Here is a 22,033-nt window from a genome sequence, read left to right on the forward strand (position 1 = left end):
TCTTTTTCTCTTTTGAAAATGGTATTCCCATGTGAGTGATAAAAGTAAGCATTAAATAGCTCATATAGAGAAATATAAAATTTGCTATCTTCCTCAAAGCTTTGTGCAAAACATGCATCTTGGCTATATTTGGAATCTTACAGTAATCACTAAAGCATCTTAAAATTTTGAAATCTTCTGTCTTGAATTTGCCTATCTTCTCTCACACACTTGCTTTTAATATCTGAACACTTAAAATTCAGGCATCATAGATCATGCTTTCCATCTCTCCTCATTTACCTCCGACAGCTTGACTTGCAATTTATTGCAAGGATTGCACCTATAAGTAAAACAGGATCAGACCTTAATTTGATCTGCTATTTATCCGTTGTGTTAATTGTAGCCACAGGGTTGTATTAAGAAAGTCAAAAAGTACCACTTGTAACTACGGAGTGGCTCTCACCTTTTAAATGGAAAAACACTCGTTTTCTAGAAAAAATAGGAAAAAAGTGGTTATGAGCTAAATGAAGAAGGCAGAAGGGTTTCTGCTTTTCCATTTTTAATGTAATTAATATAATATTGGCACCCAAAATGTAGCTATCCGGGTGCAAGCCTGTTCCTAGCTTTTACTGCTGTTGGTGGGAACAGATGCATAATTTCTCACACTTTTGTTTGTTTGTTTTTTTTAAACTGCAAATGGGGTTCTTGTTAGGCTAATGGATGTTGGGATTTTTACCTTATGCTAATCAGGAATTTCATCTGCTTGTATTTCTGAATGATGCATTCTTCTTATGCTTGCTTTTTTCCTCCCAATGAAAGGAAGAAGACAATAATTTACAGTACGAATGACTGAAAAACAAAATTAAAAAATTGCTAAGAGAAATTCTAGTCCTACAATAGCCATCACAGTGGTAAATTCCTGGTGCCCTGGAAGGCTTTGACTGGGGGTCTGTGTTATGTCTCCCAGTGCCCACTGAAAATAAGGCATCAAGCTTGAGAATAGCAAATTAAAAGGAAAAATCCTACCTTAAATCTCTTCCAGGGCAGACTTGGAACTACAGGTATTTAAATTCCACTGAAATCTAATAGGTTTAGAAGTACCTAATTCTCTTAGGCCCCTTTGGAAATCCTAGCCTTAAGGTGCTTGATATTTTTGGAAAATGAACAATAAACACTTTTAGTTCTCAGCTTTTGGGAGTGGCTTTCCTTAGCTTGCAATGTTTCAGCTTCCTTTCACAGAGCACAAAACTCTGCTGCATACTGAGGTCTAGGGCTGCCTGGTGACTTCAGAGTCACCTTAAGCATGATATTTTCTAGATTGCAAAAGCAAAAAATTCTGGTAGATCATTGGTCTATTAATAATGAGTTGATGCTGCACACTACAGTGAAATGTGACAGAATACCAGAAACAGGAACTCTTTCTTACTTTCTTCTTTTTCATAAAATGTCACTTTTGTCTGTGATTCCTTTTATAGTTTATTTAAGGATAAACATGCCAGCTAATCAGTGGATAATGTGACTGCTTGAGATGTATTAGAATGAGAACTATTGCTGCTCCTGCCTTCTCACCCTGATAAATTTCGGTTCAGCAGAACAATCCCTCACATTACAGCAAAGGGGGGAATTCTTAGTTGTTTTTTTTTAAATAATTCTTGCCTCTCTTCCAGTCCTATGTTTTCGGTCTGAAACATCTGACTGGGAGGTTCTGGACAACAAGCGAACAAACTAGCTGCACCGCTGGTGGCTTGGGAGCATCTCGCACCTTGACTTCACTAAAGCCAGTTGCCGTTGTAAATCCAAGGGAGGATGAGTGTAAAGCAGGGCCCAAGTACCTGCATAGTTCAACAATAAAGAGTGGCAAGGCTTGTATCAGCACTGATTGCAAACAGCACAGTCCTTGACTTTATCTTGGCATTACTGGGGTTTGCTTCATGGTATTGGTATGGTGCTATAGATCTAGTATGTTAAAGTACAGGTGAGCCTAAGCTGTCCCTTCCCTATTACCTCGATAGCTTTCCAGCGAGCAGAAAACCCCCTTAATCTCTCTGTGTGCTGCCCAGGTGGATGTGGGTGAAGAAGACACCTGGGAAACCGATGTCACCACAGGTGTCTCAAATCTCTGTTTAGTGAAGAAGCCCCTCATTGGAAAACTCACGGATCCATGTCAGGGTCTCACATGCGCAAATACGTTAAGAAGGTGTTACACCTGTTTTCTATAAAAGTAGTAGAAGGAGAACTCTACTTCTTGCTCTTGTGGAAGGAGGGCTTATATCTGCAAAGCTAGAAGGCTTTACTACAAGCAATGGGGAGAACCTTGCATTGCTGTTCCTGGAACCTGTGGTGTCCCAGGTGAGCTCTGTGTCCTGAGTTTGTTAGATACATCTGTATAAAGGAAGAGGTACTGTAACCTGGTGCTTTTACTATTCTGTCTGTCTGGTTATTAGAGTTCTTTTCCTCAGTAAATTGGTTCTTTGGGTTGTTTTATGATAGTTTCCTCACAATAGAGCGTAATGATATCTGTTTCTCTTACTACTCTTTACCTATTAGAAATGCATGTGAAAGTAGGGTTTTTTCAAAGTCTTGAAGCATTTCAGAGTAATTGGGAGCTGAGCTTATCCAAATGAATGCTTCTCTGATACTAAACGTGGAGGCAGGGGTACTTCTACCAGTATGCGTTGTGGCGGTGAAGTTCAACACAACTCCTAATCGAACACAGGGGAAATTTGTCTTTGATATTATCTGGAGATTTTCCAGCACGAATGGCAGTGGCAGATGGAGTTTGGTGACTAATGGCCTTTGAAAACTTCCTCTCCTTTGGTTGATGAGCTTAAAAATTTTGCATGTAAAACTAGCTGGAAAAATAATTTGTTTTGTTCATAGGAGCTGTGTATACTTTCAAGAAAGCTTGTGGTTTTCACTCTTATTTTTGTTCAGCTTCCAGCAGATACTGAGGGGTCTCTCTCATGAGTAGAAACTAGTGCCCAGGCCACTGATTCCAGTCATGCTAAAATTGCTGTGAGACCTCAAGTGGAATTCAGTAGAATTCCTGAAGAGGAGCTATTTCCCTGAAATGCTGATTCTAACCAACTGGACATTTTGTGAAGTTGGTTGGCTAGTGCACAGTATCCTCCACCTATTTCTTTTCCATCTCTTTTGGTCTGGGTGGGTTATGTCAAGACTATGTGGGGCAAGATATTGAAAGTCTAGAGCAGCATAACTGTAGCCAGATTTCCTTGTGCCGGTGTCATGGGATGGTGATTTTCCTGGCTCCTTGTGTTGAACCTTGCATTAAAAAAACCAACACCGTGGGGCAGAGAAAGATCCTAGGATATGGGTGACAGTCTATAGAAAACAATACTGGGGACCTTTGAGGTTACCGCAGCTTGCCCGTTTTGGTTTGTGTGCTGTGAATCTATTGGACACTTGAGATAACTGTGACCTCTTTACTGTGTCTGGTGTCAAGTCAGTGTCACTTGGAGATCTCCGACAAGTTCTCAAGGGAATTTTTCTGTGTGTGGAACTTCTTCCTGTCTAGAAGGCAACCCGGCTTACCCAGTTATCTGGAAGGACATATTATTGAGGTAGTGGTGCTATTTTCACTAGTGGCAATTACAAGCAGTAAGTCGTTAGTCTGCTTCTCAAGTATAATGTGAAGTTTTCTTAAGCTGAGAAATAAGTGGAGGAGAGGGCTGCAGTTACCATTAGCTCTTATACAAGACTGGATAAAGATACACCTAAAGAATATGCAGGGCCAGCCCCCTGCTGTCAGTGGACAGATGTAAATAACAGTTTTCTGCAACACAGAGTTCCATACCCCTTCCTGCTGGTCCAAAAAGGCACTGGCATCAAGGATGTGCTTTGTACTTGGAAGTGCTGAGAAGCTTGTCTGGCACTGTATCATATAATGTGCTGTTCCAGACTGCAGTCCACACAATGTGTATGTTGTACTAAAGATCCTTGAAAGTATATGTGTGGGCTTTCTTTTTAAATATCACCCACAGGTATGTCCTATTTCTGGAGCTATGCTTCTATGTCAGGACGCAGAACAATGCTGTGCTGTACAATACCATGTTGTTTTTTGCATGACAGTATAGGGTCACTCTTGCTACCCTGCATATGGTTGAGCTGATTGCTCAATTAGAGATCAGAAGGGTGATTTTGGCAAGAGTGTAACAGCAGAAATCTGAAGAAAGTTTAACTTTCTGAGACTTAGCTTTTGGTGGACTAACTGTACTTTATTTGTCTTTTTGGGCCTTGTTCTATGCATTTATCTTACAACAAAAAACTTTTGTGATGTCCTCTATTCTGAGTCAGTCAGTGTGTTACAAGGGATTCTCCGTCTGCTGTTGCCCATGTATAGAATTTATGGTCACATTGACATACAATTATAGAGTGCTAATGAATTGAATGATGATTAAGAGAGATGTAGCTGCAGAGAGGAGTCAGACAAAAATTAACGGTTATTTCTTAACTCTGCCCACCCTTTCTATTTCCCACTCTGGTTTGCTGAATAGTTCCATTTGGACTGATGTTTTTAATGCCCAAAGGTGTTTTTTTGTTTTTTGGGGTTTTTTTTCTCCTTAAGGAAGAAAATTGGTTCCTTATGTTCTGTATGTTAAGTTTCCTTAATATTTTTTTCAACATGCATAAAATTACTGATCTCTAGAGAGAATGAAATACCGCATTGCACATTGTAATACCGCACCCAATCACTTGCTGCTTCTCTCTGCTGCCAAACCTTCCAAGAATCATAACATAGTATTAATACATTTGCAGGCACTGGTTTTCCATGCTTGATACAAAGTAAGAATATAACTGAGTAACCAGGCATAAAAATGTGATGTCAGTTTGTGGTGGATAAATACAATTACGGGGAATAAAAATGTACCTTCGCCTGCTGCCTACTGAGTCAGAGTGGAGGCCAGATTAGGTGCGTGAGGACTAATTTTAGCAGTGCCATCCCGTGTGTGTCTGTGGAACTGCACTGTAGGTTATAGATCGTGAACTAGCACACCTGAGAGAATCAGAGAGGACATACATTTTGATAGTTGAAGCAGATTTTATGAGGTGGTAAATGGTACCTAATATAAACGAAAAGATAGAAAAAGATGTTATCCAGGGTCATCTTTCTGTACTCTGAACTTGAAGCAGAATGCTGTCTTGGATGTATGAATGTTTGCAAACCAATGAGAAGGGACATCAGGTTTATGGACTGTTGTGTATTTTTTCACTTTTTGCCTGATTTGATTTGGTAAAGCAAAATGCCTTTTCTGGGTGCCAACTGTGGAGCAGACTATGCAAAACATTATTTTTTTTTTCCCCCCCTCTCCTCCATTGCACTGGTATAGAAGCAGCACAGTATGTCATACCGTTTGCTCTCTCCTTGATAAGCTGTTCCCAAGGATGCAGGGACGTGGTTGTGGAGCTTGTCTCCAGCTACATCTCTGAGATGAGTTGCTCAGCACATTCAAATGATGTTTGCTTTGTGGCTCAGTGAGATGGATACCAGCTCTGCTCTAAGCCATTTGCTCTGTTAATGTACCCTCCTACTATGTTATTCATACTGGTTTTTTTCCAGTCCCGTCTTAAATTTTTTCTTTCTAACGGTTTCCTTTCCTCAAGCGCTCTTCCCATCGCTGCTAACCCTTCATATTCTGCATATATCTCTTGCTGTCAATCTTGAGCTCCAGAGTCTCAATCTTCTCTGTTATCCACCTAGAACTTTGCTTTTTCTTATTGTGTCTGTTCTGGCTTTTGCCACTCCTCATCCCTTCCTTCCGTTATTGCCTCTCTCCAGCTTGACTTGATACAGTCCATGCAAAGTGAGCTAGTTGGGAGTGTACGTGGAACATTTGAGAAAACCAGCATAAAGGAAGGTAAAGGAAAGAAGTTGCCAGATGGTTGTTTAAAAAGTGACTTGTGTTTCCAGTGCTTGGGGGGGGAGAATAAAAGAAAAAGAAAATAAAAGGGGGAAAAAAAAAAAAGGATGAAGGGGGAGTAAAGTATTGAGAACTCTGTTTGAGTGAGCTCCTGTTCATTTTGGATCCTGTCAGCAGGAGACCTTGCTACAGTAAGAAGTAGTTGTTAACTGCCTTGTTCTGCATCTGTTGAATATGACACAATTTTTATAAGAAAATCTGTTGTGACTTCTCCCTTCTCCTCCCTCTCCCCTTGCTGCAAAACAATTTGGAGAAGGGATGGGATACCGAATATTTCCAGAAGCCATTTAAAAAGTCCTTTTTTGTTCTTTTCATCAACTTTCTCCCTGTCCACTTGCCAGCATGTGCAGTAAGTTCCTGTCCCTGAGAGTCTGCACCAAACCACAGTTTGAACCAGGCTGTACATAGTGGGCGTCTCTGTTAGTTCCCGCCAACTGAAGCTCCCAGCAGTAAATGGAAAATTAGATATACACCACTACACAATAAATCTTATTGTAATTTACCCAGCTAGCATCACCGCGAACAGGCCTTGAAAAATGTGTTGTGTGTGCTTGAAATCATACTTGTGCCCCTGCCATTAAAGAAGGGATAAAAAAAAAGCACTCGTAAAAAAAAAAAAAAAAAAAAAAAAGTTTCATTTACTTTTTTGTTATAAAATACTTTTTACTGATGCCAGCTGGAAGGAAAATGACCCAGTTAGATCTCAAAATTATGATGTAGCTTTAAGTGCTATGTTTAGATTAACTGCCAAAATGTTAGTGTAAAGTGGTAGGTGTTTGTGCTGCAGATAATAACTAATGTACTGTTGGTCAAGATAGGCCACTGTTCTGTTATTATTGTATGTATCTTATGACTAAACATTGGAGCAGGCCTAGTGGAACAACAATATTTTACTGTCTGGAATACTAGCTTGTCAGAACTGAATTGGGGTGCCAAAAATCTAATGAATCAGACAGGGAATATGTCTTTTTTTTTCTCTCTGTGCTGATATTTCTGATTTGTATTCCCTTCTGTAAGGTGAACTGTATTTGTCTTATATATTTCCTGGTAAGTGTTGTCTCAAATACAGTAAAATCCTTCTGATTGTCAAATGATTACGGCCTTCCAAAGACAGTGAAAATGTTTTGGTGTGTGCTCCCCCTGGCTTGTGAGACTGGGTTAAATGTGTTGTATATTCTAAAGGACCTGGCTTACAAGGAAAAATCAAGGTTAAAAGCACTTCAGAACTCAAGTTGTGCTGATGTGTATGACCTTTGGGCCCAGAATTAGCTATTTTTACTCTGTTGATATAAAACATTAACCTCAGTCAAATGCTTCTTGCAAGAAATGAAAACAAAACTGTGATGTTTAAATACACAATCTAGATATACCTACACCAGTTGCCATGAAAAAGTCAACATTTCCTAACAGACACCACATGGTGGATTCTGTGGTACTGCAGCTATTTCTTTCAATAAGAGGGCAAGTACCTGTGGGAGAGGAAACATCTGAAATACCTTGAATCCACATGAGCTCCTAACAAATTTTCTGTTGTCATCAGTCCAAGCTTCTGATTTTTCCCTGCTCCTTTCTATCCCCCATTCTGTTGTATCCCAGGCAATAACCATGACCAGATACTGTTCAGTAATGTTGGGTACCTGTCAGCTTGCCCTTGCTCGTGACTCTGGTATTACTGCTGTGTAGAGAGAGCTGGCAAATTGGACCAGCTTCAATAATGACTCTTGTATTGGTCTTTTTTTTCTTCTTTTAAATGAAGGAGAGATTATGTTGAACCCAAACAGGCAATACTTTTTATGTGTTTCTTGGTCTAGTTCTGTCTCAGAACTGAGCTGATCTCAGTATTGCATTTGGTCTTGCTTTTCATAGTTGATAAGGCTTCTAAATACAACTTGGGACTATTTTCGGAAAAGAGGAGTTCAGAATAACCTCTAAATCCTGGCTAGTCCTAGGCTACTGGGTGGAACTGCCATCTTCACCTTGCTTACAGAAACAGCATTTTTCCAGGGGACACATGAATGGCATGCTGACTAGCAATTTGCTGAGAATTAGTGTGTTTTCCAGAGCTTCCTCTTGGACGCATCTTTAAAGGAAAAGGATGTTGCCAACAACGTAACCAGGAAAAAAATTTATACTCAGAATGTATGCTAAACTTGCATTCTTCTTCCAAAATGAACTTTCAAATGATTTTTCTGTTGTCTGTGTAAAATCCAGCGCGAAAGTTCTGCAGCTATGGTACACAACTGAGAGAGGTGATTGACGGGTTAATATTTATGCTTCACTTCAACTGAAGTTAATAAGATACTTGCTGTTTTAATGTCTGTGGTTTCAGGAATGGATAGGGAATAACTGGCAATGTTTCAAATAGGGGAAGTAGTGTACTTCAGATAATGCTATTACATTGATCTTTTTACAGTAATGTTTTCCTTAACATTCAGAATGACCAAAAATTTATGCAAAATTGTCTGGCTGCCAAATTAAAAGAACAGCGGGACTCTTCACCGAGTCATATTACTGTATATTTGGAAGAAGGATATATGAATACAGCATGGTGTAAAATGGATAGGAATAAAAATACTGGTTAAAACTCCTTCACATCTATATTCATAGCTACTAAGACAGCTGTCCTGTGGACTACTTTGCGTTGTTGGAGTACGAACATTTTTTAGACTTAGTAAGTTTTGAGTCTTCTGAATTGGGAATGCTGTAGACATTGATATTTTGAATTCACTAAGACCTATAATATTTATCTAATGTGTTTTCCTAATCCACTCAATCTATTATTAAATACACTTCAAGTTTTATTGCAAGTTCTTCTGCTTAAATTCACAGAATGAAAACTTAACAGCTTAGCCTTTACCGTACCAGGAAGTGATCAGTGGAATGCTTTAGAAAGCAAACACTGTTTATTTTAATTTGCTACTCCAATTAGTGTTCAATAAGAAAATACTTTTAATTAAAATATAGATGCTAAAAATATGACATTACTTTTTTTCGAAGTAAGATGTTTAAAATAGCACTTTGGAAATATAGAAGTTTCTACTACTTTTTCTGAAAGATGTGATAGAAGTGTTTGTATGGATGTACAACAGTGAGCAACAGGGACAGTACCACCCAGCTGGCACAGGGGACTTGAATGGTTAGAGTGAAATGGTGTGAGGTTATTGAAGCTTTCTTTTGTACAGAGTAGGAGAAGACCTAATTGCAATATTGAGACATTTTTTTTGTGTGTGTGTTTATATTTGCTGTACAGGAGCTCTAAGATGAAACCTCAACAACAGTCAAAGTTCAATGCTGTTTGGTATTTACTTGTTTTTCTTAGTAATGTGAAGCTTTTGAAGGAATTAAAAAGATCAGATTTGGGTGTTGGGGTTTCTTTTGTTGTGTGGGTTTGGGTTCTTTGACACAGGGCATGTAAGTGGTAATCTCTGTACTTTATTTGTCTGACAATTGTAGTTTGATATTGTATTTTTTCAAAGTGTTGCAGAATTTGTCAGGCCAAAATCTTGACTATTAATAGCTCTAGGTTTGTTGAGATGGGAATGGCATCCAGTTCTGCTGAGAAACAGCTGAGTATCTGGGAGTTTGAGATGCACACCTATTTTTTGTTTCCTTAGTGAATGTGTAGTATCCAAAAGGAAGGGTGTGGCTTGAGAATTAGACGAGTACAGGTATCTCTGTTGGCAAGATTGATGCTGTGGCAAATGCCATGTATTCTGCAACTCCCCTGTAGACAAGACACGATGTTTCCATGAACTGCAGCAGTCTTGAACTCACAGTGTTGTTATTTATGGTACAGATTTTATCTCATGGGTTCACAGCATATAGGATAACCATGGGGGGAAAATCATTAAGGAAATGCTATGTAGAGTGATAGCTGCAGAAAGCTACAGCTCTGTGTTATTTTTTTAATATAGTCTAAAGACAGAACATGTACTTAATATTCTACTGAAAGTGAAGTTGCTTCCTAATTATGTTAGTTTGTCTATTTATGGGCAGGAAGGCAGTCCAAGCCAAAACACTGTGTCTGAACAATCTTCAGCTTTAGGATTATTTAAAATCCAAACTTGGTTCATATCTGAAATGCCATGAGATCCTAATTGTGTGGAGTTGAACACCTTTCTAACTCTTACGTTTAGTTTGCTAGTATGTAAATTATAATGATAATTCACGTCGATTGCTGACGTGCTTGCTGTCTTCAAAAATTCCCCCTAATTTCCCTGGGATAATGAAATTATGTTTTGGACAGCTAGTGATGCTGCCTTAAGTATCCTTAAAATTAAAAATTAAACACTGGAAGTTGGATTTAGCTGTGCTGGAGAATGAATAAAGGGATGTCGTGGTCACAGTGACCAGCATTACTGATGAGGGCGCTGCTTGGCTTTGCACTGAAAGAAGCTGACTGCTTCAGCTTCTGGACAGTTGAAACTTCACAACCTGAATCGCACACCTCACAAAGCCACAAGGTTGCTGCCAGAATGGAACATTTTAGTTGTTCTTTTATAGACCTAATCCTGCTTTAAATCTTCTGCACTGCATGTTTTCCTTAGAGATGTATATTGGGGATTCTGTTGGGTCCTACCATTAGTTTCAGTTTTAGGTGGCGCATGTTGTCATGAGTTGCATGCTGTGCTGATTAAGCTGCATACTTCACTAATCAAGCTGCAAAGTTAAGTAGGTGAAATTTAATACACTCTGCTAATCAAGGTGAATTCTTTGTTGAGGAAGCTGAATATTTTAAATGTGGAGGTTTTTTTATGTACTCCGGTAACGGGCTTGGAGGCATTTTATTGCCTACATACATGGCTAGCAAAAAGCCACCAGGAGCTATTTCATTACTGACAGTGGAAGGAATGTGCGCTTTCATTTTGATACTTGTTCCAGTGGAGCTTAGGGAAGGAGTAATCAAAACTAGCCCCAGTGAGCAAATGACACTATTTCCCCTTGATAAATCCCATTGGATTACACTGGAATACATTCTTAGCATAGCAGTTCCCACCAATAGCAAGGATGCATGTGTTCCTTATGACTTGCACCTCAGCATTTGGTCTGCAGGTTTCTCACAGAAGTAACCGATCATTAAAGCCACCTTGTGATGATTGTTATCCTCATTCAGATAATCTGAATTGAATTGTAATTCCAAACTCTTGCTTCAGCACATCTCAGTCACATCTCTAATTGATAAAGGTAGAAGAACGGGTTTTGTCTCTTTCTCTCTTGCCAACAGCAGACAGAACATATTGGGAAATATGTGAAGCCACTGAGGAAAAAACAGTTGCTGCAGGTTTGGTAGCAGTATTGTTCAGCACTAGGACTGAACAAGTTACACGGAGCCAATGTAACAAGAGACAATGCATTCTAACTAGTTCAGGGAGTAATGATGAAGTGTGCTATTAAGGAGAATAAGATCTTATTTTTTTCTTAAAGAAGGCAAAGAGGTAGGAAGTGAAGCTGAAGGGTGGAAGAGGAGGGGGAAGGAGAATAAATACTGAAAACTTGAGTAAATCCACAAATTTCTACTCTGCATCCACATGTGATGATAAGGGCTAGTATCCTGTCTGTTTGCAAGTTCACTTGTTCTAGCCTTGGTGGCCTTGGTCTAGTTTAGGGGTAAATTACTCCTCTGCAAAACGCTGACAGACTTGTTAGCGTGTATTGCAGCAAAGAAATTATTCTTTTGGTCCAAGTTAAGCCTCCTCCTGCCATTCTGTTTGTTTCACTCTATGTATTTTAACACAGGGACACTTGTGGTCAACAGTATGCAGTGACATTATTCACAGAGGAAGGATTTCAGTCTGTGTGTTTCAGCAGCTTAAATAATGGCATAAGAGGAATGAATATTGGCTGTTTGAAAAATGCTTGTTGTCACTGCTGTTCGTGTGGAAGCAAGGCAAGTAAAGTAAAATCCCCAGTCAAAAAAAAAAGGCTTTCTGATCTTAAAAAAAGAAAAGATAACTAAAATTGGTGTGAAAACAGACCTTCTTGCAGGTACCTCAATGTAGTGCTGTTGGAAAATAAGCAGATGTATAGAAAGCTAAGTAAGAAACTAATTAGTTTCAATTGTTTGGAAATGTATTTTGCTTTGTTCAGTCTGCATGGAGTGCAACTCACTTGGCTTCAATTCACCAGCTTGTTTTACATCATTATCTTTATACCTGTTAGTTTTGTATCCTCTGGATCCAACCATTGGCATAGTTTGATCTTGAGGCCATCAGTAATTGAGCAAGTCGGTGACTTTTTCTCTGGTTGCTCATTGTGGAGCAGTAAGAACTGTCTCAAGGGTCGTAGCACTGTCATGTCTTTGGCTCAGAGTGATTACTGAACATTAGATAAAAGATGACAGGAAGATAATCTTGATCCTTTTGTTGGGGTATATGCAGGGAGAGGTAGAGATGTTTGATTGCAGGGAAGGTATAACTGCAGATTTGAAATAGCTAGTTCATGTCTGCTGTCAAACTGCTCATTTTCCAAACTATCAACATAACCCACACACACCCCCAACACAGGAGTTTAACTGAATTGAGATGTCCTCTAGTTTTACAGTGGATCAGTACTGTATTACACTTAATAAGAACAAACAAGTGCCATAAATTATTAAAACTAAATTGGACTTCTCAACAATAACATACAGAATATAGTGCAGTGCAATGACTGTGGTGTATTGGTTTGGTTTTTTGCTTTTTTTACCAGCTGATTTGCTGAAAGTAGGATTCCATGTTAGTGAGAAATAATTCTGCTGTAATTTTAAACTTCTGAGTGGTAACCAGTGCCAAATGTAATGTGCTCCCAGCTTCATAGAGCAGGGACTTCTTGTTGGGTATGTCCAGCATAGGTTGTACATGGTGTACACAGTAGAGATCTGATCCAAAACGGAATTCTTGAATGTTCAACAGGTAATTAGCACAAGTGACCATTTGCATAAGAAAACTAGACACAGATTGAACTTGCTCCTTCTCTTTTAGGCTTTCAAAGTAGGCATTTCTGTTGTATGAACCTCTTATTTGGTCCCTTCAAAAAAATAGTGTTATGGGAATTTTGTTTGCAAGTTATTGGAAGTGAAGTTAGATTCCTAGGATGCTTCACAAATTTAAACTGCAAAGGAAAATGTCCATTGCATACCACACAGTGTCAGTGTGAAGCCTTAAAGAGTAAGTAAATTCCACGAGATGTAAATTCCACTCAGTAGTGCGCAAGTTGATTACAGCTCAACATTTACATAGGCTCTTTAATTAAGAGTAAAGGTCAATAGGTTAAATAAGTAACTTAATCAGAAAATTATGCAGAAGTGCCACAAATCAAATGCATTATACAACCCTTGAGATCGATAACGGTATGCAAATCGATCAGTAAAGTATATACTGTATGACTTCAAGTACTGAAACATGCAGCGCGATATTGCAAACACAATAGTTTATAGAGTTTGTCTCAGCTGCCAACCCAACAATTATTTATTTATTTTTCAATCACAGCTTTCCTTTGTCATGCGTGGTGTTTGATTCCCTTGATTCATCTGGAGTGTCCTACAAAGCTGTAAGCAAAATTGCTGTTTGGATGAATGAGGAGAGGTTTCAAAGCATGCATGATGTATAATCACCAAGGTTGCGTAAGGGATGGGGAAAAGACCTATGCCCATATCCAGCCATCTTTTCTTTTGAGCTTACTTTGCAATTTGTTGGAGTCTTCTGCCCCTGTTCTGGAACCAGGTGACCTGTATGTAAGAGCTCAGACCACTGTTACTGATTCCATGTTGCAGGAGGTCATTGCAACAGTTTTGAGGGTTGTCTGGGTTCAGAAAAACATATGTTGTTCTGAGGGATTGTTAAGATTGGAAATACATTCCATAACCAGTTATTTGTAAGTGCTCTTCAACTGGTGGGAGCAATTTTTATTACCTGGTGGGATGCAGTAGGTTTTTAGTGCATACCAATGCATTATCAAGTCAGAAGTGCATTAAGGTCAGAAGTTCTGCACCTCTTCAGATCAGCAGGAAACAGGGATACAGCGTATCTGGGGGAAAAAAATCAGTCAATAAACCAACCGACCAGTTATGGGAATAATTTGACTGTTCTCACAGTAAATACACAGATTGATTGCATTTGGTTGGGACTGTGTTCACACAATGTAGTCTTTTTCAACTCTTCCACATAGTTTCTGAAAGTAGCCAGAGTTGTTAGGGGAATAAGGCAGATGGAAATCCCCTCCTCCTGTAATGACAGTAGGATGGGCTCCTTGGCTAAGGAGCCAGGGTTTCCTGCCCATAAGCATAAATAAAAAAGCCATTGGCATTTAGCAGTAGAATTGATAGACCCTCTTGTGCCCAGTGGCATTCTATTGTATCTCTCTTTTCATTTTCCTTTCCACTTTTGTCTGAGAACGTCGTGGCTGAATGTATTCCAAGGGGCTGCGTTGTTGCTAGGGCTGCTTGTGGGAGGAGCCCACTCATTAATACAGTATTACTGAGAAAGAGGGTATTAAAGCCACTGGGGGTTTTTATTATTTTTTCCCACCTCGTTTACAGAAATGAGAATTCTGTGATTATCTTTCTGTGCTTTTGCCTGTTTCTGTTCTTTCAGAGAGTTGGGTTTTTTTGGTGGTTTTTTTTTTTTTCGGGTTACGTGGTCTGCTATGTAGACACTACTTCTTTCTTTGAGTTAGAAGTAGTTTAAGCAGATAGAATAATTTCTGTGACTATTTTGGCAAGTTCTCATGTAAGTTTGCTTCTAGAGATCTGAGCTTAAGCAGCGATTTTAAGTTTTAGGCCACCTCTGTATTTATATTAAGATTTCTGCTATAGTAAATCAATCATGCTATCACATTTTACCAATACTACTATTATTTCTGCAGTGGGGAGAGCCTGTATCAGTGCTGAAGATGTGAGTTTTCAAGATGCAAGTCTCAGACTCTTGTGGTCTGAATCAAATTTATTTTTTTTTTTTTTTTTTAGTGTATGTATATACACACACAAAGGGTCAAAATTCCAAGAAAGCATCTTCCACAGCAGTGGGTGGCTTCAGTATGTAGGAAACTTTGCAAGTGCTTACTAGATTTCAACAGCTGTCTTGTACAATTGTCTATGTTTTGTTCGAGCACTGCACCTGTAAACACCACTTGTGATTTAGCTTTGTTACCTCAGGTGTTTTCAGTATACCTGATTTTAAAAAAACCAAACCACTAAATGAATAACAAAAAATAAGACATTGTCCTGAGAAGTTTCCTGTAATCAAACAGTTGAAAATAAAGACTAGGGAAAAAAAAAAAGGGACTATTCCAAATTAGATAACGAACTGAAAACTTAAGAAATGAATGGAATGTGCGATACCCAGTATTTTTAGCGTCTGTTAGCTAAAACAAATTTTAACTAAAAAAAACTTCAAGTACCCATGGGAATGAAAACATTACTGCACGGAGCTTGGTTTGCTGAACTGTGCCTGCGATACTGGCCGAATGCTTCTGGCTTGGCCTATTGTGTATGCCATCAGTGCACTGCTACCAGCATTCACAGTTACCCTTGTGTCTGCGTGAACTGTGATTGCACCCTTACAGGCACTGTAAACATAGTGTTGGTTTGCTAAACAGTGAACTACGTAGTCTAAAGGACTTGGTTGGGGAAAACAGGCTCTTCTGTCAGCTGCTACGGCTTTACTTATTACTTTACTTCAGTTCTCTTTAGTTCTGGAGGCAGGAAACTTTCTTTTTCCCCTTTCTGTTTCTCTCCCTTTTCTCCATTTTTGTTGTTGTCCATGAATACCTCAAAATGAGATCTGAATGTGATGTAAATCTTAGGAATGAAAGAGTCAGTAAGAAGAAATGCGTCTTGAGTGTATTTCAAACCTCATGATTTCTAGTTCAGTCTCATGATTTGATAATGGTCTGGCTTAAACTTTCTAAATGTTTGTTTGGCAATGCTAGATTCCGTTGATAATATATTAAAATTTATAGTGGAATTTCCTAGCATCTGGGGAGATGGAGCTTCTCCAGCATTTAGCTACCTACGTATTAAGACACTAGAAAAAAGATCTTCTATAGTAGCACCCCTCTTGTCACCCACTACTCAGTCTTGACATACCTAAAACTGGGTGTGTGTTGTTATGAATCTCTTAGCAAATCTTTTCATGGAGACACAATGATATTAAATCTTAAAACAAAATTCAAAACTAGGCAACTTTTCAATTTTTCTGTGATTTTGCTGCATATGTTTGGTGGAGCTGAAGCAGTGTTAAGAGTTGAGTAGAATGTCTTACCATATATGTTTGCTTTCAACGTGTAATGGACTTCATCCAAACCTACTCATAGCAGTCACCTTCAGAATCCTTCTCCTTGCATCTCTTCCCCATATAAAAGGTAATAGGTAAACTCTTGTGTAAGGTTTACTAAATTTTTGTCATATTTTTTTTTTGTCTGACTACTGGCTTTGCCAGTTCAGAGGAATGACTAGGAGGAGAGCATCACTGACATCTTAGCCTATGATGCTTGCTGCTCTGAGGGCCTCAGGAATGACTAATGAGGGAGCGTAGTCCTCTTAGGTACCTCGTCTTTGCATGTGCACACACTCAAACAGCTAGTGAATTTGCACCTGCGATGCTTTATATGTGTAAAACGCTTTCATTCTTTGCATGATGCCATTTTTCATTTCAGTTTCTTTAGTTTATTCTTAACATACAAATCTTTAATGTTTATTTCATAGCGACATTTTAAAGTCGTAATGGTCTTGGTTTATTGTAGGTTTCATAGAATGAATTGCTTTGGTTTTCATTACCAATAGAAGGTAGAATCAATAAAGCTCTCAAAGTCATTCAGTCTACATATGATTTTATTAGAAGGGGCTGTGTGGCAGGAACTGCATCTCCAGGCTGAAAATGTTCTATTTAAAAGGTTGCACTGGGACAATGAGTAAAACTAATATTGTAATGGATGACATCTATATTGTTTAACCAGTGTAACACATGTTTCTGTTACTAATCTAAATTCTGAAGCCCAGCAGAAGAATGCAAGTGTGTTGCATTATGTAAATGAGGTATAGGGTTCATATTGTCAAGAGGAAAAAAAAACAAAACGGAAATAGGTATCGAATTGCTAGCCCCAAGGCAAGAATCACCAGCTGTCCTTCAGTTCCATAAAGTAGTTGCTAACAGGAGCTGTTCATATGGTTCTCACACTACTAACACTTCTTAACTCTTCCAATGCTTGAATCCCTTATTGAACAGAAATAAAAATACTTAAGTTAGCATTTCAAAGCCTGTGTTTCTTTTAAAAAGGAAAGAAAAGTAGCACATTTTTCTAAATCTGTGGGGTTTTTTATGGTTATGAAGCTAATACACTTTAGGCTATTTGGTCACATTAGTAACTGAAAAATGCAGTAAGAACATGAATGTGTTATAACAACTGATCTGTAATACTTCAGGTATGTGAGATACAGTATATCTCATTATTATTTAGCCCCCTGAGGTACACTAGGGTCTTCATAGAAAACACAATCCTTGATAAATAGCAAGTGATTATCATCTCAGGCTCTGGTCCGGCAATTTACTATAGGAGCAGTACTTCCATCTGTGCAGAGCCTTATCTGCTTCAAGGTTTCAGTCATATAAAGAGCTCTCTGCTGGAGGATGCCTGGCTTCAATAGTTCCTTGTTCTCACATAGATCCCTATCTGGGCAGAGCTTCTTCTGTGCTCAGGGCCTGTGACTAAACCATGACACAACTGGCAAACATTGTTCTGTAAAGGGATCTGGGAGTTGCTGCAGGGAGATGGGCGCATGCATGTTCTGGTAGTTGCGTTTGTGCATCCTCCCTCGCTGCAAAAAGGAATAGTGGAGTTCTTTGTCACAGTCACCTTGAGTTCCATTTTTGAAGAAATAGTGTACTGTAGTTAATGAGGACCCATGTAATCAGGACACCTGTGTTCCTGGTATGTTGCCCAGGGAACCAATTTACCCTAATGACAGTGAATGACATTTACTGCTGCTTAGACTAGTGCTTAATTTAAACAATAGTGCATTAGCAATATTTAAGTTAATGGGGATGTATTGGGTTTATGCCAGTGGGTTAAGTAATGTTTAACTAGGTGTTAAATAAGTAATAATAGAATAATACTTTGACTTATGTAGTGCCAATACATTCTACCTGACAATCTGTAAGTGTTAAAGGAATATTAAGGTACCATGCCACAGAGTATCTGTTTTGAAAGGGGAAGTAGTTTCTATCGTTTTCCAAAGATGCACAGAGAAGCTATGTCTGTCCAGTCTGTCCTCAGTTTGGCAACTAGACAGTAATATATTGATATTAGCTGTGGATGGACTTGTGAGTAAAAGTACTCCATTCCCTCAAAGTCTATGCCTGGAATAGGTTTTGTCCGCTCGCTTGAATTTCATACTGCTCTCTTCACTGTCGTAGTGAAGACACACTTTGATACACTGTTGTGTGACAATCCTTCCTTCCTTCAATTAAAAAAAAAAAAAGTTCCTGAAGATGGTGTAAACCTACATTACACTGTTCTCCACAAACAGCAATATCCAGCTGAATATTTTATAATGTTTGTGAAACATGCTGTTATAGAATGTGTTATTTGCCTTTGCTTAACTTCAGGCATCATAAGGGAGACTTCCAGTGGCGGTGGGCCCCACATGGATAACGGAATCACAGAATCATTTAGATTGGAAAAGACCTTTGAGATCATCAGGTCCAACCATTAACCCAGGACTGCCATGTCCACCACCAAGCCATGTCCCTAAGCACCGCATCTGCATGGGTTTTTTTAAACACCTCCAGGCATGGTGATTCCACCACCTCCCTGGGCAGCCTGTCATGGTGCTTGACCGCCCTTTCAGTGAAGGAGTTTTTCCCAATATCCAATCGAAACCTCCCCTGGCATAACTTGAGGCTGTTCTAGAAGTCAGAGACGTGATCTATTGTTGTGTTACCGCATTGTAAGCCCTGGATATAACTGCACCAAACATGCCACCATGAAAGCTGCTGTGTATAAGCAGCAGCTGATTTAACAATGTTGAAATCCTAGATCCCTCCAAAATTCTAGACCATTTTATACCAGACTTGGATTTGTCAGAGATGTGTGTAGTGGCCTGTCTGCAACTCCTGCTGTAAGCTTCCCTGCGCGTGTGGTTTAGGTTGCCCATGTACCAAGGGTTCAAGGCCCAGCTCTGATACAGCATAGCTGGGCTGTACCTGCTAAAGACCTGTGACAAAAATCTGTAAAGAGATAAGTAAAAAATTCAGGCAAACACATGATTTTTGGGAGAGGGTCATTAGTAGCTCAATGGCTCTAGAGGGGAAAAAGCCAGCATGGAAAGGTGTAGACTCCTGAAATGAAAAGGGGAGTTGGGGAGCAGGGGCTGAGTCTGTGTCAATGGAGCTGGTAGAAGGTATCGACTCGACCATGCTGAGAACACCCTCCAGGCAGCTCGGGGGGCAGACATTGCCTGTCTGGCCTGGGAACGCTGGGCAGCTGCCTTGTTGGGATGGTGAGCAGTAATGCTTGGCTTCCTAGCTTGTTAAATACTTGCTGCATTTTGCACTGTTTAACCATTAAATAATTGCACTGTACTTCTCAGTTACGTATACCCTGTTTGCAGTGACTCTTTCTGCTTGGCTAATGGTGCCCAAACAAGTGATAATTCAGCTTCAAAACATTAGCATCTTTAAGGCATCTCCAGTTCATTCCTACATTACCTAGATAGGGCTGTCTTAGTTCTGTAAAACATGTTGCATTGACTTGAACTTTTATGTGAGGGTGACTTGTGCTCAAATCTGTTTTATGCAGATTGGTGCCTCTATAAAAGTTACAGTTGTTAGCTTACTATGTATTCTACTGGAATTAGGTATCTTACTATAATGGTTTTAAGTCTCTTCTTTCCACTGATATTAACCAATTTGTATTAAAAGGTAGTATCCTGCCTAAACCATGATCAGAAGAGATTTGGATGCTGCATCTTCTTTCTATATAACAGTGATGTGAATTATTTTTATATCTATATATTCAATATTTATGCCATATAAATGTGGCATGTTTATGTATAAATATATAAAATACCTAAGCTTAGAGTAGTTCAAATGAAAAGATGCAGATACTTAAAACTGTGTTTTCACCAAGAATAATTGCATGTTAACCTCTTGCCAAAATATGGCCAACTTGTAGCAAATACTCTGGATGTTTTGCTTTCTAAATGCTAAATTACCAGATTATGCTCTGCCTACATTTTGGAAAACAGGCTGCTTGACTGTCAGACTAGCAGGAGGTTTGTAGCATTTCAAATGGAGATAAAGCCTCCTGCAGGTATTTGTGGTAAAACAGGATTTGGACTATATCTCATTAAAAAAAAAAAAAACTATTAAAAAATAAGTAATTTTCTAAAGTCTTTGCAGAATGGGTATTTTTCATAATGTAGGAGCAGCTCACAAAACTGTATTATGAAGAAAGTTTTGGAAGGATGAGCAATAGTATTTTGTACCTTTAGTGGAAGCAAAGTGTACCTGAAAACTTAGTTTTACTATGTTTGTCAAATTTTAATGCGGTTTGGTTTCTTCCCTGCCCCCATGATACCATGTGAAGATGGAAGGAGTTGCGTTATTTGCTGCCTGCAGATTTTTAGATCTGTTTTTTGTTTTGTTGGGGTTTTTTTGCCTCAATAAACAGCTTTAGGGTATGTGCTTACAGATAGTCCGTATTTTGCAAATGATGGCTTGTTATTTCAGCTAATGTGTAAATTAATGTAAATTGATAAGGCATTTTGCCACGGTTAGTTGCTTGCTTCTGCTCTCTCAGGCAAGAACCCCACTGGTTTCAGCGAGAGGCAGCTATATCACCAGACTTTGAAAATGTATTTACGTTACGCTAAGTTCTGCCTATGCCCAAGCAAACAGGGTCTGTATGGAGAAACCTGGTGGAAATCAGAAAAGGAATTATTTCCTCTACAAGCTGAATGCATGTCAGAAGATGAGCTAGTTAACTTATGATCTGGAATAGCATGTTCCTTAAATGACAGGGTAACAGTGAGAACTGTACTTGCAGTGATGGATCCAAGGCTCTTTCCTCAGTATCTGCTGTCATAGAGCAGCAATTCCCTTGAACCAGCCAGCGATTACCAGAGTCCGTGGTCTTCCACAGGAAGCAGAGTAGGAGCTTGTGCTGGGATGCTTATCTATGACTTAAACCCAGAAATTTAGGTGGAAACAGTTATCGCACCTGAATATGACAGATTACAATGCAAAAGAAACATTTTAAACTGTATGGAACCAAAGTGCCACAATACCCATTTTACATAAATTTATGTAAAGATCAGTTAAGGACAGCGGGGCTGGCTTTTGGTAGTTGCACAGGATATGGAGACATCAGTTACAGTTTTTAACAAAAGTGATGCATCTGCCTCCAGAGGGAGGTAGGCTGTGTTAAGGTCCTGATGGAACTCGCTATGAGTCTGTAGTCTGCTTTGGTTCATGACATTATATCTGTAGGTATACATACCCAATGTGTAATAAATAATATATTATGCAAGTATATATAAAATTTATGTTTTTAATACCTACTATAGCCATATGATATACAATATTATACATTAACTGACATATGTTTAAACGTATATTTATATAGAAACTATTCATGAGCAATTGACAGGTCAACTTTTTTGGTACTTGTCCATGAAAATAACCTTTTACAGTGAACGTTTTAAGACAGAAATAGTACATATTTGAGGTTTACTTTCTACTTAACTCGAAGTGGCTTTGTTGAAAGCAGCAATTTAGCCATGCCGGTAAACAACTTTGCAATCTGCCTGAGTGAATATATTAGCGCAAAGTATGACTAGTCTCTTACTCCTTAAAAAAGAGTTTCTTCATTTGTCCAGAAGTAGCACTTCATAGCCTTTCCCAAAAGTTATATTAGTACTTTGCTGTAAGGCTTGATGTATGAGGAGTTTAATGGGGAGATGTTTGCAATATCGAGTGCTGACATACAATCTGATTATATTAAGAACATGTGGAATCACCCACTATTCTACTGGCTGGCAGGACAGATATGTTTATGATTTCATGAAATCTCTCTATTCCTTGGGATGAAAAAGCTGCAAAGTGTCATGGCTCACTTTGTTGATTAATAGTTGGTTGTGT

The 22,033-nt window shown here is 38.9% G+C and overlaps 1 long non-coding RNA gene across 1 annotated transcript in view; it reads left to right on the plus strand.

Annotated features, from left to right (window-relative positions):
- LOC129785213 (uncharacterized) overlaps positions 1 to 22,033 on the plus strand; it is a 55,831-nt gene that overhangs the window by 1,682 nt on the left and 32,116 nt on the right. The gene's annotated exons all lie outside the window — the stretch shown is intronic.

The sequence above is a fragment of the Falco peregrinus genome, chromosome 9, assembly GCF_023634155.1.
Source record: "Falco peregrinus isolate bFalPer1 chromosome 9, bFalPer1.pri, whole genome shotgun sequence".
In the NCBI taxonomy this organism is placed as follows: Eukaryota; Metazoa; Chordata; class Aves; order Falconiformes; family Falconidae; genus Falco; species Falco peregrinus.